The sequence below is a fragment of the Urocitellus parryii genome, chromosome 5, assembly GCF_045843805.1.
Source record: "Urocitellus parryii isolate mUroPar1 chromosome 5, mUroPar1.hap1, whole genome shotgun sequence".
Lineage (NCBI taxonomy): Eukaryota > Metazoa > Chordata > Mammalia > Rodentia > Sciuridae > Urocitellus > Urocitellus parryii.
The window spans coordinates 148674135-148688926 of NC_135535.1; the positions used below are offsets into that span (position 1 = coordinate 148674135).

A 14792-nucleotide genomic window follows, 5' to 3' on the forward strand; every position below is an offset into this window, starting at 1 on the left:
AATTGCTAAATTTTTCTGGATATATATATGCATATATAATATATATAATAATATATTATTCTACCCATGAAAGATCGACACTCCCACTTTTTTGGTGGGGGAAGGGCAGGTATTGAGGATTAAACCCCGAGTTCTGTTCATGCTAGGCAAGTGCTCTAATACTAAGCTATATCCCTATCCCTTTTTATTTATTTTTATTCTAAGATAGAGTCTCACTAACTTGCTCAGTTTTGTCATCCTCCTGCCTTTGCCTCCTGAGTAACTGGATTACCATGGCCAGCCCCTTATTTTCCTTTTACATTTAAAGGATGAAAAAAAATTATAGACAGCCTTCATAGTCCCAAAAACTCAGTAACATTCCTCTCTTTTGATACCTTTGTTACAGGTAGATAGGAGAATAACCCAGAAAAATGTTAGTTTAAAATAAACATCAACATGCCTTCAAACCTCCCATTCCCATCATGGCTCCACTTTCAGATAGAATGTCAGACTAGAACAGTCCTGGGAGTGAATGATGAACCAATCTCCACAGGCTAATTCAAATCCAAGATTCTGAATTTGACAAATCAGACCAGTTAAAGCTCAAGGTAACTGTACATAACAGACAGCCTCTTATGACTATCTAGGGGAAATATAATTCCAGGACACTAGACTGGGAAAAGGCATTAGAGGGCAGGAGGCCAGGGATATCAAGGACTTCAGTCCCAAAACCAACTTGACTCAAGTAGCTGCCTTGTGTGGCAGAGGAGCGGCACCAAGGACCAGTCTGGATCTTCACCAACACCTGCCAAGGGCAAACTGGATCAAAATCCATCACTTTCCACATTTTGTACCTTCTAGTTTACCATTTCTGTTTTAAATCAATCCTGCTCTGATTTAGAAATGGAGAACTTGAGCTCAAAGAAATTCATGAAGCTAATTCAATTGTGTGCTATTCAGTGGCTGACCCAGAGTTGCAGGGGAACAGTAGTCAACTCCCTGGTTGCTATGGAGCTGCCACCAGCCAGTTCTGGTTTCTAGCTCAGAGATCTGCAGCTGACTGCTTTGAGGATTGCTTTGAGGATGTTACAGCTTGCTTGTTTCTATTGTGTGTAGGGGTTCAGGATACAGACTCTGGAGTTACTGTGATTGCTGTGGGTCACCGTGAACCTGCTCCCCCCTACAGGATTCTTTTTGTGGTGTGATATTCTGGTGACCATCTCTGAGTGCAGGAACTCTGGTTGTGGGTGTTCTGTGGTGCATAAGTATTCCCCTAGCCAACTCCACTCTCTGGGGTATTGTAGTGAAAGGACTTAAGTTGTTCACCTATGTTCTAGTTCCACTGACCCAGGTTGTAAATTGTGAGTATTGATTCCTCTGTCATCTGTGTTTGATTCAAGGTCCTGCCAGTCTCCAAACAATGCCATTTCACTCACCAGCTGTAATCACGGGCCAGGCTAGGTGCCAGTTAAATCTGAGAGCAGGCACTTTCTGTTGCCTAGGCTCTGCTAATTTTCTACTCTGATCTCCCTCTAGCTCTGTTATGGATGTCTTCCACTTAAGTTTTCTGGGGTATACTAATAGCCTTCTGTTTGCAACTGTCACTATCTGGGAACTGGGTCTATGTCACTGGATATCAAGGCAGATTCCTTCTGATACAGCCCTGCCAACCCAGGAACAATCCCTAGGCTTCCTACCTCTTGAGTGACTCTGATTGCCTCCTCCCAATATCAGTGATTGGGGTGGGTGTGATCCTGGTGAATCTGCTTTCCTCTGCTAGAGGTATAAGTGCTTTGTTGCTCTGTCTCTGAGTTAAGTGGAACCTGCACAGAGCTTTTGATCCTTGCCTGGGTCATGGAGGGTGAGCACAGCAGTGGGTTAGGTGCATTTCCCCACATTGGTCCTCACCACCCTAGTCCACTTGCTTATGGTGAGGGGGAGGGGTTTTCAGTGATTTGGGGCTAGTAGTTGTCCTTCTAAAAGTTCTGGCTGGATTTTTTTTTAATTTTTTCTTTTTAGATATATATGACAGTAGAATTATTTTAACATATTATACATACATGGAGTATAACTTATCCTAATTAGGATCCCATTCTTGCAGTTGTACATGATGTGGAGTTTCATTGTGTATTCATATATGAATATAGGAAAGTTATGTCCAATTTCTTCTACTGTCTTTCCTATTCCCATACCCACTCTCTTCCCTTCATTCCCTTTTGTCTGATCCAATGAACTCTATTCTTCCCTCCCCCACCCTTAATATGTGTTAGCATCCACACATCAGGGAGAACACTCAGCCTTTGGTTTTGGGGGGATTGGCTTATTTCACTTAGCCTGAGAGTCTCCTGTTCCATCAATTTACCAGCAAATTCTGGCTGGATTCATAAGATGTTCCACTGCAGGGAACTTCTGTCTGGTTTAATTTGCAGCTGTCTGGGCATGGAAGGATGTTGTGTTGATTTAAGGGGAGTGACCAGTGACTGAGGCTTCACAAGATGACTTTGGACCCCCTGCTCAGCATCCTTTACATGATTTGGTGTTAACATGCTTGATGTTTTAAGGACCCTGCTATTCCTCATACACTTTAAATTTGTCTGCCTTTCCAAAATGTTTTCAAGTGGGTGAGCTTAAGAGTTTTTCTGATCTTCCTCCTCCTCCTCCTCCTCCTCCTCCTCCTCCTCCTCCTCCTCCTCCTCCTTCTTCTTCTTCTTCTTTCTCTCTCTCTCTCTCTCTCTCTCTCTCTCTCTCTCTCTCTCTCTCTCTCTTTTGTTGTTGCTGCCATTCCCTCTTCCATACCTTGGGTTCAGGTTCAGGGTTAGGAACTCTACTCTGATAACCTATCTTCAAGTCTCTCCAGGTCTCAAACTTTGTAATATTGAGTCTTAGAACATTTATATTGTCACCCACATCTCAATTATACTTTTATTTTCTGCTTTTTTTTTCTGTGCTATGAGGAGATTGGGACTCACTGCCTGGCTCCCTTCTGCCATCTTTTATAACCTTTTAGTGTGGTATTGATTTGCATTTCACTGATTGCTAGAGATGTTGACATTTTTTGTACATTTTTTTTTGGCCATTAGTATCTCTTCTTTCGAAAATGTTTCTTTTGTCCATTTATTATTTGGTGTGTGTGTGTGTGCACGCACAAAGCACATGCATGCATGTATATATTCGTGTGTTAAATGTTTTGAGTTCTTTATATATTCTGGATATTAATCCCCTCACAGAGAAGCAACTGGTAAAATTTCCTCCCATTCTATAGGCTCTTTCTTCATGCTCTTGTATCCTTGGTTGCGAAGAATCTTTTTAACTAAATGCCATCCCGCTTATTCTTTGTTTTCTTTTTTGAGCTTCAGGGGTCTTATTTAGGAAGTCAGTGCCTGTGCCAATATGATAGAATGTTGACCCTATGTTTACTTCTAGCAGTTGCAAGATTTCTGATCTAATTTCTATGTCTCTGGTCCATTTTGATTTGACTTTTGTGCCAAGTGAGAGATTGGAATCTAGTTTCATTCTCCTACATATGGCCATCCGGTTTTCTCAGCACCATTTGTTATAAAGCTGTCTTTTCTCCAACAAATATTTTTGGCACTTTCAGATGGCTGTTAAGTATGTGGGTTTTTCTCTGTGTTTTGTATTCTATCGCATTGGTCTTTGTAGCTATTTTTTATGCCAAAACCATGCTGTTTTTCTTCCTATAGCTCTGTAGTATAATTTCAGATCAGGCATTATGATGCCTCCTGAGTTGCTTTTCTTGCTCAGTATTGTTTTGGATATTCTGGATCTCTTATTCTTCCAAATGAATTTAAGGACTGTTTTTTCCAGTTCTGTGGGGAACGTAATTGGTATTCTAATTGGAATTCATTGAATCTGTTTATTGCTTTTGGTAATATGGCTATTTTGATAATATTCTGTCTACCCAAGGCCATGTAAGGTCTTTTCATCTTCTAAGGCCTTCATAATTTCTTTTATCAGTGTTTCTAATTTTTATTGTAGATACCTTTCACCTGGTTTGTTAGATTATTTCCAGGGTTTTTTTTTTTCATTGTTTTGGTTTTATCTTTGGTTTTGGTATTTGAGGTCATTGTGAATGGGATGGTTTTGCTGATTTCTTCCTCAGCAGAATCACTATTAAAGTATAGGAAAGATATTGATTTGCAGGTGTTGATCTTGTATCCTGCTACTTTGAATTCAACTATTCAGCTCTACAAGTTTTCTATTGGAATTTGTTTGTTTTGCCTCTTTCTTAGTATTATTATTGGTATTTTGTTGGTTTCTTGATGTTAATTGATTGCTACTGTATATCTGGTTTGTCTTTATGAGTGTTACTATTGTTTCTTTTCTTCTGAGCTAGGGAGCCATCCCTGTGCCTTGAACACATATGATTGGTGCTTTGCCACCCGTGACATCAACAGCACAGGTGAGAGGAATCATACCTTACTCCACCCAAGACATAATCCTACTCAAGTCTTGGAAGATATTTCAACCTAAAGAATATGGGAGATAGGGGATGGGGTTGTGGCTGGGCAGTAGAGCACTCGCCTAACATGTATGAGGCACTGGGTTCAATCCTCAGCACTACATATAAATAAATAAATAAATAAATAAATAAATAAAAAATACAGGTATTGTATCTAACTACCACTTTAAAAAATATTTAAAAATTAAAAAAGAATATGGGAGATAAAAGCCCCCAGTTGATATGTTCCCATGTAGGTATGAATAGAAGAGACTAAAATACAATCTTTGGACACTAACCCCCATAGAGAGAATTGACACAATTCCTATGAATACTGTGCCTACTTTGATCCGCAGCCTAGAATTCTCCCATACACTTGTAGGAAAAAAAAAAAAAAGCATTATTGACAAGGTTGGAAGAGAGGCCATTGAGAATGCATCCCAGGTACCAGATTTTGTACAATACCCTTGCAACCAAAGTCACTCTGCTCTTACAGGATCTACAAAGAAAATTGGACCCTCAAGCTCTGACAGTACAACTGTGTCAAAACTCATAAATCACACCATAGAAGATAGGACAACTACAGTACAAACTACATTTGTAAATAAAGTCAACACTACAACCAAAAGCTCAGGACACATTGAGAAAAGGCTTTTTTCTAAGAGCCACTCACATAAATGTGGAAGAGATATACATCCTACACAAGATGAAAATCCAAGGTAGCATGGCTTCTTCACATGGTCATAACTATCTAGGAACTGATTCCAAAGATATTGCAGTATATGAAATGCCAAAAAAAGAACTTTTAAAATGTTAACTATGATCAATGAATTCAACAAAGATAAAAATAAATAGGCAAATAAGGAGAACAATGCCATATAGAAAAGCAGTTCAATAAATAGAAATTCTGTAAAGGAATCAAACAGAAATTTTGGAAATACAGAGTCAGTATTTCAAATTAAATATGTGGCTACACATCCATAGACTAGATCAAGTAGAAGAAAATATATCAGTGCTAGAATATAACAATGAAAATCACATTCAAACAGTGACAAAAACAAAAATAAAAACAAGAATGATCCAGGGCACACAAGACCAGTGGGACCTGATGAAAAGTCTAAACTTATGAATTATAAATACAGACCATGGAGTGAAGGTACAGGCTATAGGCAATGCAAATTTATTCAGTAAAATAGTAGAGAAAATTTCTCAGATTGGGGAATAGGTTTGGACACCCATGCACAAGAACATTTAGAACCTCAAGTGGACATGACCAGAAAAGAACTGCTTTAAATCATGTTACGCAAAATTGCCAAAGAATACTGAAAGCTGTGAGAAGGGGCAAAGATATTATAAAGTCAACCCATCAGAAGAACAGCAGTTTCTTAACAAAAACTTGAAAGCCAGGGCAGCACAAAATGGTATCTCCCAAGCCCTGAATTAAAAAGAAAACACTTGAAAATAGATGAAAACGATGGTTATCATGTTAAGTAGAACAATGCATAACCAGAAATCCAAGTATCATATGTTTGCCCTCATATATCAATGACCTGAAAATGGAAGAGGGGTTATTAGGGAAGGGAACTGGGGTGGGGGGAGAATGAAAGTAGATAGGGTGGATAGAATTCAAGTATGATATATGTATGTATGGGTGTGTCAGTCAAATCCACAAATTTATGCAAACAATAGGAGTCAACATTTATAGCAGAAAAGAACATCTGCTTTTTATAAGTCCGATTATCATAATGTCACTATAGAGGAAACACAACATACTAATTTAAAAATATTTTTCTTATTTATATAAAGATATATATAATTTCAGGGGCAAAAACTAAATTACTGTAAAATTATTTCAGATTATAAATTTCCTAAAACTAATTGCTCAAATAATTCTAGATTGGAGGTTAATAAAGACATTAAGAAAAATTTTACACATTGATTTTTTTCACCACTCCTTTGTGATCAAAGCTTTCTTATTTTTACTTTATATAGAGTAAGCACACCAAGAGTAATTCACTTTCAGAAGTTTTACCTGGATTGCTAATTTCTGAATTTTTAGGTTCTGCTTTCATATGTTCAAGAATTATTTTCCTACTGCTATATATGAAAACCATAATGAAATTATTATTTTAACACTATATAAAAATGTTAACCAAAATATGTTCAATTATTAATAGAGATTTAGACATCACAGCTAATATCAGAACTCAATCTCATGTACTTCAAATTTGTCAGCCCTATAAACATTTTCCTGACTTGACAATTATTTATATTTTGTTTTGTTTTGGAGATGGGGTTTTACTATGACACCTAAGCTGGTATCAAACTCCTGAGCTCAAGCAATGCTCCTGCCTCAGCCTACCCCATAGCTGGAGAAAAGACACATGCCATTGCACCCATAAGCTTGTAATTAAAGAAGAAAAAAATGAAATGATTATGATCGAGGGTAACACAGCTCAATACATTTACCAGAATAGCTTGATATAAAAGAAATTGTCCTAAACTCAGGTGTCCTCTCTGTAACCAATAGCATTTTGTTCTTACACAAGTCCTATTTCTTAGGTTCAAGGTCTCCTTCTAAAAATAAGGGTTGTACTGCTTTAGTTCACTGGGTTGTTACAAAGATTTAATGTGATAATACTGAAATACATTAAGAAAAATAGTATAATGATGGAATAATTTGGTTTTTAATGCTGAACTCTTTTGGAATTCTAAATGAAATCCAATGTGTATTAATTCACAAGTTCTCAGTTATTGAAAAATGTTATTGTGTCCTATTTTGGTTATTGGCTGTACTCTTTTTGTGCTTTATAACTCAAAGAAAAACAGCATTTATATATATATATATATATATATATATATATATATATATATTCTCCTTAAATTAGACAATAAAATCATCCATTGTCCCCCAGAATGAAAATGATCAATCACACCAAAGGCAGGAAATTAGTGTCAAAACTTGCTTGGACTTCTTCTATTTCTTGTCCAACTAATCAAACGAAACCAAAGATTTTTGTTAGAGTGATGCTTAATCTCTATGTTGATTTCCAACTGACTTTGAAGACAAAATTCTGTTTTATACTTGCATACTGATGAGTCATCATGGGTCTTTTAGGTACAATGAATCTACTTTAGGTTCAGAGGATTCTGCTTAATATCTTCCTTATAAGGTATTTATATATTCAGAAAACTTCAAGCAGAGACACAAATACCTTGGAAAAGTATTACTATGGAAAACAAATCACTAGAGGTACCAATCAAAACTTGGTACCCACCCTGGGAAACAGTGATATGGGATCTCCCATAATCAAAGAAAATGTATTTCATGAGATATAAAGGGGCTTTGGGGTACAGATGTATTAGCAAGGATGAAAGGAAATGCTGATCTCTACCTGTGACAGTATTTGAAATTATTGGAGAGTTTTGAATGATTCTAATTAATATTTGCTGGCAGAGCAGACAAATAATAAATAAATGATAAACATGTTGTAACATTTAACTGTAAGTGTGTATTGCCATGAAGATTCAGGTATAGGGATCAGTCAAGACAACACGATAGTAAAAGTTAATCATTATCAGATTGTAGGATCAGTTCTAATAGCAACACTGCAGCAACAGAATCAAGAGAAACAAAATAACAGAAAAGTCAGATAAATGTATTTATGTGGGTTTGTCTCTGTGTCTTCTATTCTATTCCATTGGTTTTCATGTCTGTTTTGGTACCAATACCTTGCTGTTTTTGTTGCTATAGCTCAGTAATATAATTTAAGGTCTGGTATATTGTGATGCCTCCAGCAACACTCTTTTTGCTCATAATTGCTTTGACTAATTGGTTTCTTGTTTTTTCAAGTAAATTTTAGAACTACTTTTTCTAGTTTGTGAAGAATTTCATTGGTATTTTGATGGGGATTACATTGAATCTGTATATTGCTTTTGGTAGTACAGCCATTTCAACCACTTTAATTATGCCTATCCAAGAATATGGGAGGTCTTTCCATCTTCTAAGGCCTTTTTCAATTTATATCTTCAGTGCTCTATAATTTTCATTATAGAAGTCCTTCACACCCTTCATTTGATTAATTCCCAAATATTTTTTGAGGTTATTGTGAATTGGACAGTTTTCCTAATTTTTTTTTCAAAAATATGGAAGACTTCACAAATTTGCAAGTCATTCTTGTGCAAGAACTATGCTAATCTTCTTTGTATTGTTCCAATTTTAGTATATGTGCTGCCAAAGTGAGCACTACACCTTCCTTTCTTATTGACTGCAGGTATATTTGCTTTCTTCCAAATTAAAATTCTGCCATCTGCTGTCTATTTTCCTGTAGAGCAAGTAAAAGTAGTTTTTGGAAATCAAAAATAATTTATTTACAAAATTACTTATTTCTCAACTGAACTGAAAGTTTTAGAAAAAGACCCTAGGAACACAAACATATATAAAGCAAAAAAAAGGAAAGCTTCTCCCTTCTACCACCCTGCACTTTCACATGAGCTGTTCTTTCACTTTGAAATACCCTCCTATGCCTAGAGTGGCCAACTCCAGTCATCTCCAAAACTTCCTACAAATGTTTGCTGCTTCCAGGAATCTTTGCCTCTGTCACAGCCTTTATCATGGTATCTTGAAATTATGTGATAGCCCCTCCCCCATCTAAGCCAAGAACTTCTTGAGGACAGGGACTGTATCTTTAATCTCAATAGCCCCAAACCCTAAAATATAGAAGTAAAGGATTTAAGCATTTTATTGAATTGACGAGCTAAATTTTCATCTCTAGAGCAGAGTTTATCAATCTATATCCCAAAGAATATCTGATTTTCTGGAAATACCAAGCCTCATTAGAAAGATTGTTTGAGTCACTATCAGAGGAATATTACAAAACTGTGCATTACAGTCCAGTATAAAGCAATCTCTTTACTATTGCTAACACCTTTTTAACAATGGTTTTCTTTTCTTTTCTTTTTAACCTTTGTTGAATCTCATCTTTATTTTTTTTTTGGGGGGGTGGGTTTCTAATTTCCTAATTTTATTTATTTATTTATTTATTTATTTTAATTGCTTTGATTTTTTAAATACAGGAATGGCAGCAGAATGCATCACAATTCTTATTATACATATAGAATACAATTTTTCATATCTCTGTGTATAAAGTATGTTCACACCAATTCATGTCTTCATACATTTAGTTTGGATAATGGTGTTCATCACATTCCACCATCATTGCTAACCCCTTGCTCCCTCCCTTCCTCTCCCACCCCTGTGCCCTATCTAGAGTTCATCTCTTCCTCCCATTCTCCCACTCCCTACCCCACTATGAGTTAGTCAGCTTATATCAGAGAAAACATTCGCCATGTGTTATTTTTTAGATTGGCTAACGTCACTTAGCATTATCTTCTCCAACTGCATCCATTTATCTGCAAATGCCATGATTTTATTCTCTTTTATTGCTGAATAATATTCCATTGTGTAAATATGCCACATCTTTTAATCCACTCATCTACTGAAGGGCATTTAGGTTGGTTCCACAGTTTAGCTACTGTGAATTGTGCTGCTCTAAACATTGATGTGGCTGTGTCCCTGTAGTATGCTGTTTTTAAGTCCTTTGGGTATAGACTGAGGAGAGGGGATAATGCTTTTTCATAGCAGATATTCACATTTGGAGAATTAGAGTAGCAGAGAGACATCTCTCAGTGCTTTCCAATAACATGGAAGGTTTCTTCATGCTATATAAACCCTCTTGGTTCTCTTTTATTTAGTGTCAGAATTCCAGACACCAATACAGGCACTCCTCTCCACTTGGGTCACTGGGGAATGGGCTCTGAGTTAGAAGAGATAGGTTCAAATTAATTTTGATTGCCTCTTCCTAATTGGTCCCTGTGTTTCCTCCTATTATAAGATGCCCTGTGTTTCCTCCTATTATAAGATGAAAGATATTAATCTTACATGCTAGAAAGCTAATAAAAATTCATTCTTAGTTGAAATAATAATCCTGGGACCCTAATGCACTTTTCCAAGTTCTTTTTCACTCTGGTTCCACTTTAATTGCGAATTAAAGGTATTTATAAATATAGAAAAAATATAATTCAGAAATTTTGTGTAGAAACAAAAGTTTTATCCTGGTCTACATGGATTATTTTTGGCATCATAAGACACTAAATCAACCACATATTGAAAGAGCAAGACTGAAGAGAAAGATATAATATTGCTTGCAACATGCATTACTTACCTACCTCTAACCATGAGGCTTATAAAAACCTAATGAGACACATAGAAATTCTAATGAGAATATGATTTTTATAGTACACATAAGAAAAGGGTTTTAAAATATAAATTTTTAAATTCTGAATTTCAATTCTACTTTAGAGATCAATATATTACATAGGCCATATTCTTATAATTAATAAAAACTATCATGAAAACCATGAAATTTTAATCAAAATATGCTGTAAAACAGAGTTATAATCTCCTCAATAGAAGCAAAGTACCTGATTCTGAGCGAATGCTGCAGCTTGCCAGTAGCACATGCCCAGTATGAAGGGGGCGCCCTATGCACTACTAAGTAACATGGACTCCGAGGAGACACCTTGTGGTTCTTCAAGAGAAACTTGGAACTTCAGATTTCTGTATGCATCTCCTGAATTTTAAATATTGACTCAATTTATATAAATTTATATATACTAAATGTATCCATGAGATTTAAAAAAAGGTTTCAACATTTGCTACTATTCTACTCAAGATTTGTTCACCTACGTTAATGTTAAAACAAATGTATTTCAACTGTTTTGGAAATAAAGGTGATAGATATATGCCTTGTTTTGTATTGCCTGAAAACAGTTTTGCTGCCATTGACATGTCCTTGCAAAAGACAGAGTGGGGGGAAGGAGTTTCACTCCTGAATTCTTAAAATTTAGATAAGCAACATTTTCTAGAATAGTTGCATATTTTTCTTCCTGCTGTTGTATAGACTGTTGGTTTTGTACCAAGTAATGGATTATAAATTTTAGAAATTCAAAAAAAATTCCACATGATGCACTAATTAGTTTATATAAATGATAGTATTCAATTTTTATTCTAAGCATTTCAATTGAATTCACTTCCTGTAGAAATCCTTAGATACATCTACCTTAATCAGTGGTGTGTTTTTGTCACTAACACAGGGGTGAAATGTTACAGTATTCTAATAGAAGTGGCACCACTTCTCCCTGGCCATAGGCACAGGTATAATGTAGAGGGGTTCTATAAAAGTAAGGAGATTTGTTAGGAATTCACAGAGCATCCTCTCAAAAATTATGACTATTCATGCCATTGTAAACATCAAATAGCATGTGATTCCTCTCCCTTAAATCCAATAATTTTTTTTGAAGAAACTATATTTGTTATCTGTTATAACTTATTAAGTTAATGAATAAACAGCCTATTTTCTATTGATTTACTTTTTGTTGTTGTTGTTGTTACTGATGGGAGTTGATCTCAGGCACATATTTTGAGGAAGGGTCTCACTTAGTTGTCCAGAAGGCCTTGAACTTGCAATCCTCTGCTGCAGTTTCCCAAGTCACTGGGATTCCAGATAAGCACAGCTGGAACTGGTCTTATTGGCTTTTGATTTTTGTTTTGTTTTGTTCTGTTTTTGTTGTGCCAGGGTTGGAATCTGGAGTCTGAAGCCTGCTAGGTAGGGGCTCTACATTGAGCCACATCCCCAATCCAGAGCTTCCCACTTGAATAGAAAGAGCATAGTCTTTGGATTTAGCTCTCACTGAGTTTGAATTCTACCTCAAGCTCTGTTGCAAATCAGCTAACCCTTAGTCCTTCTGTGCCTTAATTTCCTCACCAATAAAATGAGGATTAAAATTAGTAGCTACCTCCCAAGACACCACTGTGATACTTGAAAGAGAATCTACACAAAGTATCTGAACAGTTTCTAGCACAAAGAAGAACTCAATATGTTAGCTATTATAATTATTACTTTTACTGCTAATTAACAAAGACAGAATTTCAATTAATAAAATAATAAAATTATATTGATTTTGCATAGCTCTTTTAAGGACTCTGTTTTTCAAAGTCAGATATTCTTTTTGCTAACATTTTAATATCACTGACATTGGAATGCTACTAATAATTCGTGAAGTATTACACATTGTAATTGGCAGCACTTAAAATGTTTCTTCAAACACAAAATAAAGGACCATCACACAATCCATGTGCCCTACCTTATTAAGTAAAATGTAATATCAAAAAAAAAAGACTCTATTACAGTCCTAGTCATTTGGACTTCACATCTTCACATTTAAAGAAATTTTAGTTCTTAAAAGTACTATGGGTAAAGAGGGCTGAGTAACAACATAAAGATCTAATTAAAAGCAAAACTATCACTTTTTTAAAGAAACTTAAAGCCAAAGGAAATGTATGTTTCAAATGAATTAGTATGTCTCACTTTAATCAATATATACAGGCTGCATGTAAATTTTAATTATTTCCATCGTTTAATCAGTATAAGTATGGTGTTAATTTTTCAAAACGACAGTTTATAATTTCCTACCTCAGAAAGTGCTTTGTTTGAAAAGAGGAAGGAAAGACTTCACTTGAAATTGAGTCCTATCACTTTCAATTCTAAATCTCTGGATAAGGAAACATGAAGATTTTGAGGATGGAGGGTCCTGAGATATATAGTAAAATATGTCGATTACATGGTAGGTATTTAGGTTATGAGTGGTGAGAACAGATATGTACAGTTGAGGAGTTTAGTTTTTTAAACAAAACTTTTATAAAGTAAAGCAATACTTTTGCAACAGTAATAATCTTTTATACTTGCTCTCATATTTTTATAACGATACAACTAAAACAAAATGATAAATCTACAATTGCCTCTTATGTCATAAATCTATATGCAATAAAACATATATATATATATATATATATATATATATATAACACGTATATGTAGAAATATCTGCAAGCACAGGTGAAAAGAATCCCTTCACTTTTGAAGAGACTAAAAGTTGGCAGAAGACAGTAATAACAAACACACACATACAAATTAATAGAAAGTGAGAAAATTTCATCTGTATGAGACTCATATCCTTGCCCTTCCCAAGGATTGTTATAAACAATAAGTTCTTTTTGTTGCCAAATATATTACTGTATGGATATACTAAATTTTTTATATATTTATCAGTTGATAAGCATTTTGATTTTTTCCACCTTTTGGCTATGCTGACTAGTGCTGTTACAAACATTTATGTACACCTTTCTCGTAGGTATGTGTTCAGTTCTCTTGATTATAGACCTAGGAGAACGGCTAAATCATATGGTAACTCCATGTTACCTTTTGAGAAGCTAATGGTGTGTTTTCCAAAATGGCTGCAGATAGTTTATATTCCACCTTCATTGTATGAGGGTTCCAATTTTTTCACATCTTCAGCATTTATTATTTCTCTTTTGAATTACAGCCATTGAAGTGGAAGTGAAGTTCTGCTTTATTGTAATTATTTTGGCATGATATTTGTTACCATTTATTATTCAACTGCTTTCCTAGCAATGGAAAGAACATCAAAAAGATCTCTCCATCCCAAACCAAGGCGATTTGCACTTACTTTCCTGATGATTGTGTTGAGCTTCTTTTCACGTGCTAACCAGCCACTTGTTACAATGGGTTTTGCTTCTCAAAAAACTTTGGACACATCAGAAACATTTTCAAAACTCAAGTATATTTTTCAGTCCTGAGGCAATTACTTCAATGTGATCTTTTCTTCCTTTCTATAACACACCATCTCTATTTGATATTTTGCTCAAGTACAGTACATAGTGTGACAGCCTAAGCTCAACAAAACACATGGAAGATGTGAAGAACCTTTAGGATAATGCTATAGTGTTTTTTCTAACTCTTTTAGCTGCAGAGTGCCTTGAGCAATTATGATCTGAGTTGTTCCTCTTTGGTGGCACTTTCATTTCTTTTGAATTCTTTTTTGCCCAGTTCTTCAGGTATTTGTGATCAGAAACATTTGAAACTTGCCAAATTTTCTGCAAGATCCTTCTGCTCAGCCTAAGAACTTGTTGTCTTCTCATGAACTGCTTTAGCTTTAGCATCTTTGGAGGTAAGCCGGAAGTGGCCATCTCTGGCACACAAGGTGGTCCACCCCTGTACACAAAGCTCTTACCAGAACTTTTACAAATATTATAGAAATCACAGTTTAAGAAAGAAAAAGAAAGAAAGGTAGATAGATGAATGTGGAATTTTACCCAAACTAACCACGTGGTAGGCTAAAAAGGCAAAAACTCAAAATATGTCAAATAATGGATTAATATAGTATATTTCTGATGTCAAAGAAATTAAGTAGAAACAAAAAGGAAAAATTGCCA

The 14792-nt window shown here is 35.4% G+C and overlaps 1 non-coding gene and 1 pseudogene across 1 annotated transcript; both read right to left on the reverse strand.

Moving 5' to 3' along the window:
* Positions 1–8578: 8578 nt before the first annotated feature.
* On the reverse strand, positions 8579–8685 carry LOC113186337 (U6 spliceosomal RNA). The gene has a single exon (XR_003301267.1). It is a non-coding gene; the product is annotated as a U6 spliceosomal RNA (small nuclear RNA).
* A 5611-nt stretch (positions 8686–14296) lies between these two features.
* Positions 14297–14546, reverse strand: LOC113186308 (LYR motif-containing protein 2 pseudogene; annotated as a pseudogene).
* Positions 14547–14792: the final 246 nt, after the last annotated feature.